Source organism: Drosophila willistoni, unplaced genomic scaffold, assembly GCF_018902025.1.
Source record: "Drosophila willistoni isolate 14030-0811.24 unplaced genomic scaffold, UCI_dwil_1.1 Seg43.1, whole genome shotgun sequence".
In the NCBI taxonomy this organism is placed as follows: Eukaryota; Metazoa; Arthropoda; class Insecta; order Diptera; family Drosophilidae; genus Drosophila; species Drosophila willistoni.
Window position 1 is genome coordinate 45,001 of NW_025814367.1, and position 10,736 is coordinate 55,736.

Here is a 10,736-nt window from a genome sequence, read left to right on the forward strand (position 1 = left end):
ATTCATCATTAGAGTTTTAATATTTTAATAATATTATAATAATAGTGTGCATTTTTTCCATATAAGGACATTGTAATCTATTAACATAAACCAAATTTATCATAAAATATGACTTATAGTTTATTTAAATTATTTTGCTTGCATTTTAACATAGAATAAATGTCATTAATTTGATAAAGTGTTGATAGATTTATATGAATACAGTGCGTTAATTTTTCGGAATTATATAATAGCATGATTATCATTGATTTTCTGTGTTTATTATATGCACTTGTATGATTAACAATGCGAAAGATTCAGGATACCTTCGGGACCCGTCTTGAAACACGGACCAAGGAGTCTAACATATGTGCAAGTTATTGGGATATAAACCTAATAGCATAATTAACTTGACTAATAATGGGATTAGTTTTTTAACTATTTATAGATAATTAACACAATCCCGGGGCGTTCTATATAGTTATGTATAATGATATTTATATTATTTATACCTCTAACTGGAACGTACCTTGAGCATATATGCTGTGACCCGAAAGATGGTGAACTATACTTGATCAGGTTGAAGTCAGGGGAAACCCTGATGGAAGACCGAAACAGTTCTGACGTGCAAATCGATTGTCAGAATTGAGTATAGGGGCGAAAGACCAATCGAACCATCTAGTAGCTGGTTCCTTCCGAAGTTTCCCTCAGGATAGCTGGTGCATTTAAATGTTATATAAAATAATCTTATCTGGTAAAGCGAATGATTAGAGGCCTTAGGGTCGAAACGATCTTAACCTATTCTCAAACTTTAAATGGGTAAGAACCTTAACTTTCTTGATATGAAGTTTAAGGTTATGATATATTGTGCCCAGTGGGCCACTTTTGGTAAGCAGAACTGGCGCTGTGGGATGAACCAAACGTAATGTTACGGTGCCCAAATTAACAACTCATACAGAAACCATGAAAGGCGTTGGTTGCTTAAAACAGCAGGACGGTGATCATGGAAGTCGAAATCCGCTAAGGAGTGTGTAACAACTCACCTGCCGAAGCAACTAGCCCTTAAAATGGATGGCGCTTAAGTTGTATACCTATACATTACCGCTAAAGTAGATGATTTATATTATTTATAATATAAATTTTGAAACTTTAGTGAGTAGGAAGGTACAATGGTGTGCTTAGAAGTGTTTGGCGTAAGCCTGCATGGAGCCGCCATTGGTACAGATCTTGGTGGTAGTAGCAAATAATCGAATGAGACCTTGGAGGACTGAAGTGGAGAAGGGTTTCGTGTGAACAGTGGTTGATCACGAGTTAGTCGGTCCTAAGTTCAAGGCGAAAGCCGAAAATTTTCAAGTTTTAAAAATGTCAAATGAAATAATAAATAATAAAACACTTGAATAATTTTGAACGAAAGGGAATACGGTTCCAATTCCGTAACCTGTTGAGTATCCGTTTGTTATTAAATATGGGCCTCGTGCTCATCCTGGCAACAGGAACGACCATAAAGAAGCCGTCGAGAGGTATCGGAAGAGTTTTCTTTTCTGTTTTATAGCCGTACTACCATGGAAGTCTTTCGCAGAGAGATATGGTAGATGGGCTAGAAGAGCATGACATATACTGTTGTGTCGATATTTTCTCCTCGGACCTTGAAAATTTATGGTGGGGATACGCAAACTTCTCAACAGGCCGTACCAATATCCGCAGCTGGTCTCCAAGGTGAAGAGTCTCTAGTCGATAGAATAATGTAGGTAAGGGAAGTCGGCAAATTAGATCCGTAACTTCGGGATAAGGATTGGCTCTGAAGATTGAGATAGTCGGGCTTGATTGGGAAACAATAACATGGTTTATGTGCTCGTTCTGGGTAAATAGAGTTTCTATCATTTATGATAGTTATTTGTTCCCCGGATAGTTAGTTACGTAGCCAATTGTGGAACTTTCTTGCTAAAATTTTTAAGAATACTAATTTTTAATTAGTTCTTTTAAATTATAACGATTATCAATTAACAATCAATTCAGAACTGGCACGGACTTGGGGAATCCGACTGTCTAATTAAAACAAAGCATTGTGATGGCCCTAGCGGGTGTTGACACAATGTGATTTCTGCCCAGTGCTCTGAATGTCAAAGTGAAGAAATTCAAGTAAGCGCGGGTCAACGGCGGGAGTAACTATGACTCTCTTAGAGGACATGGTCCTGGTGAACGCAGAAGGTCAACGCAGAAATGCTATACTTCGTAAGTCCGGATCCAGGTCAAGTCGACTCGAAACCTCCTCGTGGTGTCCTCTGGATGCTATCTAGGCCATTGTCTAGTTAGTAACAGATTCGAGCGGCGGTATTCTGAAGGTCTAATCCTGACGAATATTAGAAAACGTTGGAATATGGTCTAGGATTACGTCCGCCTACGACCCCAGCGAACCAAGCAGAACTGAAAATTTGAGTACACTTTTAAATTGGAGCAAAATCCAACATAAATGATATATGATTTGACACATTCTAATCTTGGGGTTACAAACAAATTAACCAAAGGCGCTTGCTGCCTCAGCATGACATCTAAAAGAAGGCATAAACATCGTATGGCTAAAAAGAGGAGGTTTTAGTACGTAGGCGCTGTGGAACTTTATAGTTCTGATGATGCAGTGAATCGTGCATGCGGCAATTCACCCGTAGTAAGGTGACCGTATCTTTCGAAGATTTCCTCCCTCTGCGATCAAAAAAAAAAAAAAAAAAAAAAAAAAATAGCCAAATGCCTCGTCATCTAATTAGTGACGCGCATGAATGGATTAACGAGATTCCTACTGTCCCTATCTACTCAGTCTTGTTTGGACTGTCGTTGCGTGCGGTTGTGTCGCGGTCGTTTGATTTACGAATCTTGAACGCAAAACAGATTGCATAAGTGCAAAACAGAGACACCGATTGAAACGGTGAAGTGCTCACTTGTCGTAAACAAGTGGATTAGTGTGCCAAGCAACGGTAACTTGTTTACCAGTTGAGACTGTGCGTGTGAGTGACAGTGCGAGTGTGTGTGTGAGCACGTGCTCAAGTACAGTGGACACTCGAGAAGAGTGCTAGTACAGTGCGCCCTCGCTAAAAGGGCCAAGTGCGGTTTTCGGCGTGCGTGATCGGACTCGTGCGTGAGCCGATTGTTCGTGCGTGAGCCGATAGTTCGTGCGTGACACGAAAAAATTTTTTCGAATTTTTTCGTGACACGAACTATTCGTGTAGAGACGTTGTCATGGACGGATCCATGAAACGCAGTGGAAGCACCATCAGCGTGATGAGCGCTTCCAGCGTTGTTGAAAGCGCCCACAGCGATGAAGGTGATGGAGGTTGACACCAAGCTCACCCCGGAGGTCTTCATGCAGCAGCTCTACGAAAACAACTTCAAAGAGATGACGGTAGAGTCCTTTAAAAAGGCAGTGCACATGGTGTCAAAGCCATGGGTCGCGCAAGAAGGCAAGAGAGTGAACGTCTCCATCGAGGTAGACGACTCGATTGCGTCCTTGCTGGAAGGCCGTGAGAGGTTCTACATTCAGTGGTTCAGCTACAGGTTCCGCTGGATCGTAAGGACCCACGTATGCCACAGATGCGCAGGCTACGACCATAAGGTGGCCCAGTGTGGTGCAACAGAGGCGACATGCTTCCGATGTGGTCAGAAGGGCCACAAGATCTGGAAGTGCGAAAATCCGGTGGACTGCCGGAATTGTCGCTTTAATGGAAGGCCATCGGGGCATTTAATGCTCTCGTTGGACTGTCCAATGTTCGCTGCGAAGGAGGCAAGGTTTGCTGCTAATCATTAACCATGTTTAGCTTCATCCAAGCCAATTGTGGTCGGGGTCGCGTTGCGTGCATCGATATCGGTGTGCGTATGCGTGATTTCGGCCACTCCTTTGCGTTGCTGCAGGAGCCCCACACAGACTTGGATGGCCGAATAATTGGATTCCCAGCCGGGATGAAAATTTTCGGTAGTCGAATCTTCGAGGGACACCGAAGGAACTCTGCCGTCATCATCGACGATCCAGATGCCATCTGCCTACCGGTCGAGTCGCTAATCACCGAGGCTGGAGTATGCGTGAGGGTCACGGGTAAATTTGGCTCTATTTACCTGACCTCACTTTACTGCCATGCACATGCTGAGTTGATGGGCGCTTTCCAGTACATGGATGCCATACTGCTACTGGCGAGCAGTACTCCGGTCATCCTCTGCCTAGATGCGAACGCTGTATCCCCGATGTGGTTCTGTAAACGCTACGATAGCTATCGTGGCCAGCCGAACTACAGACGGGGTGAGCAGCTAGAGGATTGGATTCTCGCAAGCCGAGCCGGAGTCGTCAACAGATTCAGCGAGGTGTACACGTTCGATAATCGCCGTGGACAGAGCGATATTGACGTAACAATCGTTAGCGAAGCAGCGTCTGCGTGGGCCGCGTATGACTGGAGTGTGGACGAGTGGGAGATGAGCGACCACAACATTATCACTGTTGTAGTGACGCCTTCCCCAGACACAGTTGAGAGCACATATGCTCCTGTGCCGTCCTGGAAGCTCAGGAATGCTAACTGGCGGTTGTTCGACTCTGAACTGGTAGAGGAAATTCGGGAGCACCTTCCGTTGGAGCACATCAGGATGTCGCCGTTGGACTCCTCGGTGTCTGCGCTACGCCTTGCCGTACAGTCTACGTGCGACAGGGTGCTAGGTCGCAGAACGTCGCGAGCCGCTGGAAAGGTGAAGTGGTGGTCCACTGAGCTGAGTACAAAACGTCATGAAGTCAGGAGACTTAGGCGGAGGCTCCAGGATGCTAGGCGCAGAGGGAACGAATCTGCGCAGTTTCTTGCAACTCATCTGCGGACGGCGGTCCGTAAGTAAATAGATGGCAATTCGGCTTTCGACCTGGACGCTGTGTTGAGGATGCCTGGCACCACGTAAAGGCCAGCGTTGCCGCCAGCCAGGCGGTATACGTGTTGGGTCTTTTCGTGGATTTCAAGGGTGCCTTCGACAACGTTGAGTGGAGCGCTGTGATGCGCCGCTTGATCGACGCGGGATGCCAGGAAGCCAGCTTATGGAGAAGCTTCTTCAGTGGCAGAAAAGCGAGGATGACCAGCAGATTCGGAGAGGTTGACGTGGAGGTCACTCGAGGATGTCCGCAGGGATCCATCAGTGGACCATTTATTTGGAACACTATGATGGATGTGCTGCTCCAACGTTTGGAGCCCCTGTGTGTATTCAGTGCGTATGCAGACGATCTGCTGGTCCTCGTCGAGGGAAGGTCGAGAGCCGAGCTGGAACGTCGTGGAAAGGAGCTGATGTCCGTCGTGGGAGCCTGGGGAGCTGAAGTCGGAGTTTCGATTTCGACCAGCAAGACGGCAATGATGTTACTTAAAGGGAGATTGGCCGCTTCTAGGTCACCCTTTGTAGAGTTTGCAGGAGCAGGCCTACGGTATGTAACTCAATACCGATACCTGGGCATCACAGTCGGCGAGCGGCTTAGTTTTCAGCCGCACATCGCAGGATTACGCGGTAAGTTGGCTGGAGTCAGTGGTGCACTCAGTCGCGTTCTGAGGGTTGACTGGGGTCTCAGTCCCCGATCCAGACGCACTGTGTATGCTGGACTCATGGTGCCTTGTGCGCTATTTGGTGCCTCAGTGTGGTATTCCGCGGTTAAGAGTACGATGGTCGCCAGGAGGCACCTCTGCTCTTGCCAGAGAGTCATGCTCTTGGGATGCCTGCCGGTATGCCGTACAGTGTCCACTGTGGCACTGCAGGTGCTTGCTGGAGCCCCCCCCTTGGACTTGGTTGCCAGGCAACTGGCGATTAGGTACAAGGTGAAGCATTCCCACCCGTTGGAGGAAGGCGATTGGCTGTTCGGTCTGGATGTGGCAAATCTGGATCGGAAGCAGATGAAGGCGATGCTGGATGAACGTATGTGCTGCGAGTGGCAACGCAGGTGGGATGACGATGAGCACGGTCGACCGACTCATGAGTTTATCCCGGACGCATGCTTCGTCTTCAGCCGGAAGGACTTTGGTTTTGGACTTCACGCTGGATTCTTGCTGACTGGCCATGGATCGCTGAATGCATTCCTGTATGAGAGAAGTCTGAGTAGGACGCCCACATGTCAATGTGGTGCGCTTTGCGAAGACTGGCAGCACGTGCTAGTGGCTTGCCCACTCTACACAGATTTGCGAGACCTCGATGGACTTGGTGTTAGAAGGGAGGATACCCGTTGGGACTTTTCCCGGGTCCTGGACACACCGGAGCAGCTCCAGATGTTGGAATTGTTTGCGCGAGCGGCATTTAAAAGGCGGCGACGAATGACACAGGATCAACCAGTGCCGGGTCGGACGGGCCAAAACTGGTAGCAGTAGCTCACACACACTGCAAAGCCGTACCAGAGCGCTTTAATCTGGCAGATGAACCCCATCGGGGTGACTCGGGGATGATCCATTCCTTGTTCAGGTGAACAAAAATGGCTAGTAGTTTCGACTGCGAACAGCCCGCCAAAGCTGCAAATCTGGTAGACGAACCCCATGAGGGGGAGTTGAGGATGATCCATTCCCTGTTCGTGTTGAACAAAAATGGCTAGTAGTCTCTGACTGCGAACAGCCCGCCAAAGCTGCAATCTGGTAGACGAACCCCATGAGGGGGGAGTTGAGGATGATCCATTCCATGTTCGTGTTGAACTAAAATGGCTAGTAGTTTCGACTGCGAACAGCCCGCCAAAGCTGCAAATCTGGTAGACGAACCCCATGAGGGGCGAGTCGGGGATGATCCATTCCCTGTTCGTGCTGAACAGAAATGGCTAGTAGTTTCGACTGCGAACAGCCCGCCAAAGCTGCAAATCTGGTAGACAAACCCCATGAGGGGCGAGTCGGGGATGATCCATTCCATGTTCGTGTTGAACTAAAATGGCTAGTAGTCTCTGACTGCGAACAGCCCGCCAAAGCTGCAAATCTGGTAGACGAACCCTAGTTGGGGGAGTCGAGGACGATCCATTCCGTGTTGTCGAGGACACATATGGCTAGTAGTTTCGACTGCGAACAGCCGACCGAAGCTGTGATTCGGTACTACGGGATGGGCTAGTGGCCCAAGGCTAGCCCAATTAGTGGTTGGCCCCCTTGTGGGAGATCGTAGTGGCTGTGGTTTGATACCCAAATGCGGGGAGAGTCATTGGACTCAACGTGGAGTTGCGTTACACAACCGGGTGCTGTACCCATAGACCAGCAGAGGTTTTAGATGGGCCTCGCTCCTTACCCAGGGGGAGTGTCATGTCCGACAGCATGGCATTCAATAGGCACTGACGAGATGCTGCAATAGCAGTATCTCCGAAGGGCGTTGGTTGACGCATTGTTTTGACCCGCTGTACTATATGTCACAAGTGTGGCATATTAGAGTACCGTGGTTGTAAACCCTATTAATGGGTACACGTCACGTTAAATAAACTCGACTTCATGTCCCTATCTACTATCTAGCGAAACCACAGCCAAGGGAACGGGCTTGGAATAATTAGCGGGGAAAGAAGACCCTTTTGAGCTTGACTCTAATCTGGCAGTGTAAGGAGACATAAGAGGTGTAGAATAAGTGGGAGATATTATTCCTTGTGTTTGATATCGCCAATGAAATACCACTACTCTTATTGTTTCCTTACTTACTTGATTAAATGGAACGTGTATCATTTCCTAGCCATTATACGGATATATTTATTATATCTTATGGTATTGGGTTTTGATGCAAGCTTCTTGATCAAAGTATCACGAGTTTGTTATATAATCGCAAACAAATTCTTTAATGAGAGAGTGCATTTATGTATTTTTAATTTGAAATATTTGGTATAACTCCAATTACTCAGGTATGATCCAATTCAAGGACATTGCCAGGTAGGGAGTTTGACTGGGGCGGTACATCTCTCAAATAATAACGGAGGTGTCCCAAGGCCAGCTCAGTGCGGACAGAAACCACACATAGAGCAAAAGGGCAAATGCTGACTTGATCTCGGTGTTCAGTACACACAGGGACAGCAAAAGCTCGGCCTATCGATCCTTTTGGTTTAAAGAGTTTTTAACAAGAGGTGTCAGAAAAGTTACCATAGGGATAACTGGCTTGTGGCGGCCAAGCGTTCATAGCGACGTCGCTTTTTGATCCTTCGATGTCGGCTCTTCCTATCATTGTGAAGCAAAATTCACCAAGCGTTGGATTGTTCACCCATGCAAGGGAACGTGAGCTGGGTTTAGACCGTCGTGAGACAGGTTAGTTTTACCCTACTAATGACAAAACGTTGTTGCGACAGCATTCCTGCGTAGTACGAGAGGAACCGCAGGTACGGACCAATGGCACAATACTTGTTCGAGCGAACAGTGGTATGACGCTACGTCCGTTGGATTATGCCTGAACGCCTCTAAGGTCGTATCCGTGCTGGACTGCAATGATAAATAAGGGGCAATTTGCATTGTATGGCTTCTAAACCATTAAAAGTTTATTTTATAAACGACAATGGATGTGATGCCAATGTTATTTGTAACATAGTAAATTGGGAGGATCTTCGATCACCTGATGCCGCGCTAGTTACTTATTAAAACATTATTTAATACAATGACAAAGCCTAGAATCAATTGTAAACGACTTTTGTAACAGGCAAGGTGTTGTAAGTGGTTGAGCAGCTGCCATACTGCGATCCACTGAAGCTTATCCTTTGCTTGATGATTCGATTTTTTTAAATTGCTGATGTACTATTATTATATGGAAGAGTATTTCATATAATAATAAGTCCATTTCTATCCTCTTTTTTTTTTAGGTAGCCAAATGTATCGTCATTTCTTTAGTGACGCAATGAATGTACTTTAAGAGATTCCTACTCTTCATGTTTAAATGGGTGAAAAAAAAAGTTATATATATATATAAGTTAAAAGAACGAATACGGCGTTTCAAACTGTGTTCGTCATAATGTAGCCAAATGAATCGTCATTTATTTAGTGACGCAATATATATATTTAAAGAGATTCCTACTGTACCTATTAAAAGGTCAAAAGAAAAAAATGTTATATGTATATAACTTTAATAAATGAAAACGGCGGTGCCAACTGTCATCTTCATAATGTTGCCAAATGAATTGTCATTTATTCAGAGATACAATAAATATTTTTAAAGAAACTCCTACTGTCCATATTGAAAGGTGGAAAAATAATGTTATATGTATATAACTTAAAAGAACGAAAACGGCGGTTTCAACTGTGATCGTCATAATGTAGCCAAATGAATCGTCATTTATTTAGTGACGCAATATATATATTTAAAGAGATTCCTACTGTACCTATTAAAAGGTCAAAAGAAAAAAATGTTATATGTATATAACTTTAATAAATGAAAACGGCGGTGCCAACTGTCATCTTCATAATGTTGCCAAATGAATTGTCATTTATTCAGAGACACAATAAATATATTTAAAGAAACTCCTACTGTCCATATTGAAAGGTGGAAAAATAATGTTATATGTATATAACTTAAAAGAACGAAAACGGCGGTTCCAACTGTGATCGTCATAATGTAGCCAAATGAATCGTCATTTATTTAGTGACGCAATATATATATTTAAAGAGATTCCTACTGTACCTATTAAAAGGTCAAAAGAAAAAAAATGTTATATGTATATAACTTTAATAAATGAAAACGGCGGTGCCAACTGTCATCTTCATAATTTATATGAAAAAAAAAAAATTTACTCAACATTAAAATTTTTCATATCATATGAAAATATATCATAACGTATGGGATTTATTTAATATCGCCCATATATATGAAAAAAAAAAAAATTTACTCAACATTCAAAATTTCTCATATCATATGAAAATATATCATAACGTATGCGATTTATTTAATATCGCCCATTTATATGAAAAAAAAAAAATTTACTTAACATTTAAAATTTTTCATATCATATGAAAATATATATCATAACGTATGGGATTTATTTAATTTCGCCCATTTATATGAAAAAAAAAAATTTACTCAACATTTAAAATTTTTCATATCATATGAAAATATATCATAACGTATGCGATTTATTTAATTTCGCCCATTCATATGAAAAAAAAAAAAATTTACTCAACATTTAAAATTTTTCATATCATATGAAATATATATCATAAGTATGGGATTTATTTAATTTCGCCCATTCATATGAAAAAAAAAAAATTTACTCAACATTAAAATTTTTCATATCATATGAAAATATATCATAACGTATGGGATTTATTTAATTTCGCCCATTTATATGAAAAAAAAAAAATTTACTCAACATTTAAAATTTTTCATATCATATGAAAATATATCATAACGTATGGGATTTATTTAATTTCGCCCATTTATATGAAAAAAAAAAAATTTACTCAACATTTAAAATTTTTCATATCATATGAAAATATATCATAACGTATGCGATTTATTTAATTTCGCCCATTCATATGAAAAAAAAAAAAATTTACTCAACATTTAAAATTTTTCATATCATATGAAAATATATATCATAACGTATGGGATTTATTTAATTTCGCCCATTTATATGAAAAAAAAAAAAATTACTCAACATTCAAAATTTCTCATATCGTATGAAAATATATATCATAACGTATGCGATTTATTTAATTTCGCCCATTCATATGAAAAAAATAAAAATTTACTCAACATTTAAAATTTTTCATATCATATGAAAATATATCATAACGTATGGGATTTATTTAATATCGACTATATATATGAAAAAAAATTTTACT

General features: G+C 42.5%; 1 pseudogene; it reads left to right on the forward strand.

Moving 5' to 3' along the window:
- The window catches only part of LOC124461411, a 9,141-nt pseudogene extending 466 nt beyond the window's left edge, over nucleotides 1-8,675 (forward strand).
- Nucleotides 8,676-10,736: the final 2,061 nt, after the last annotated feature.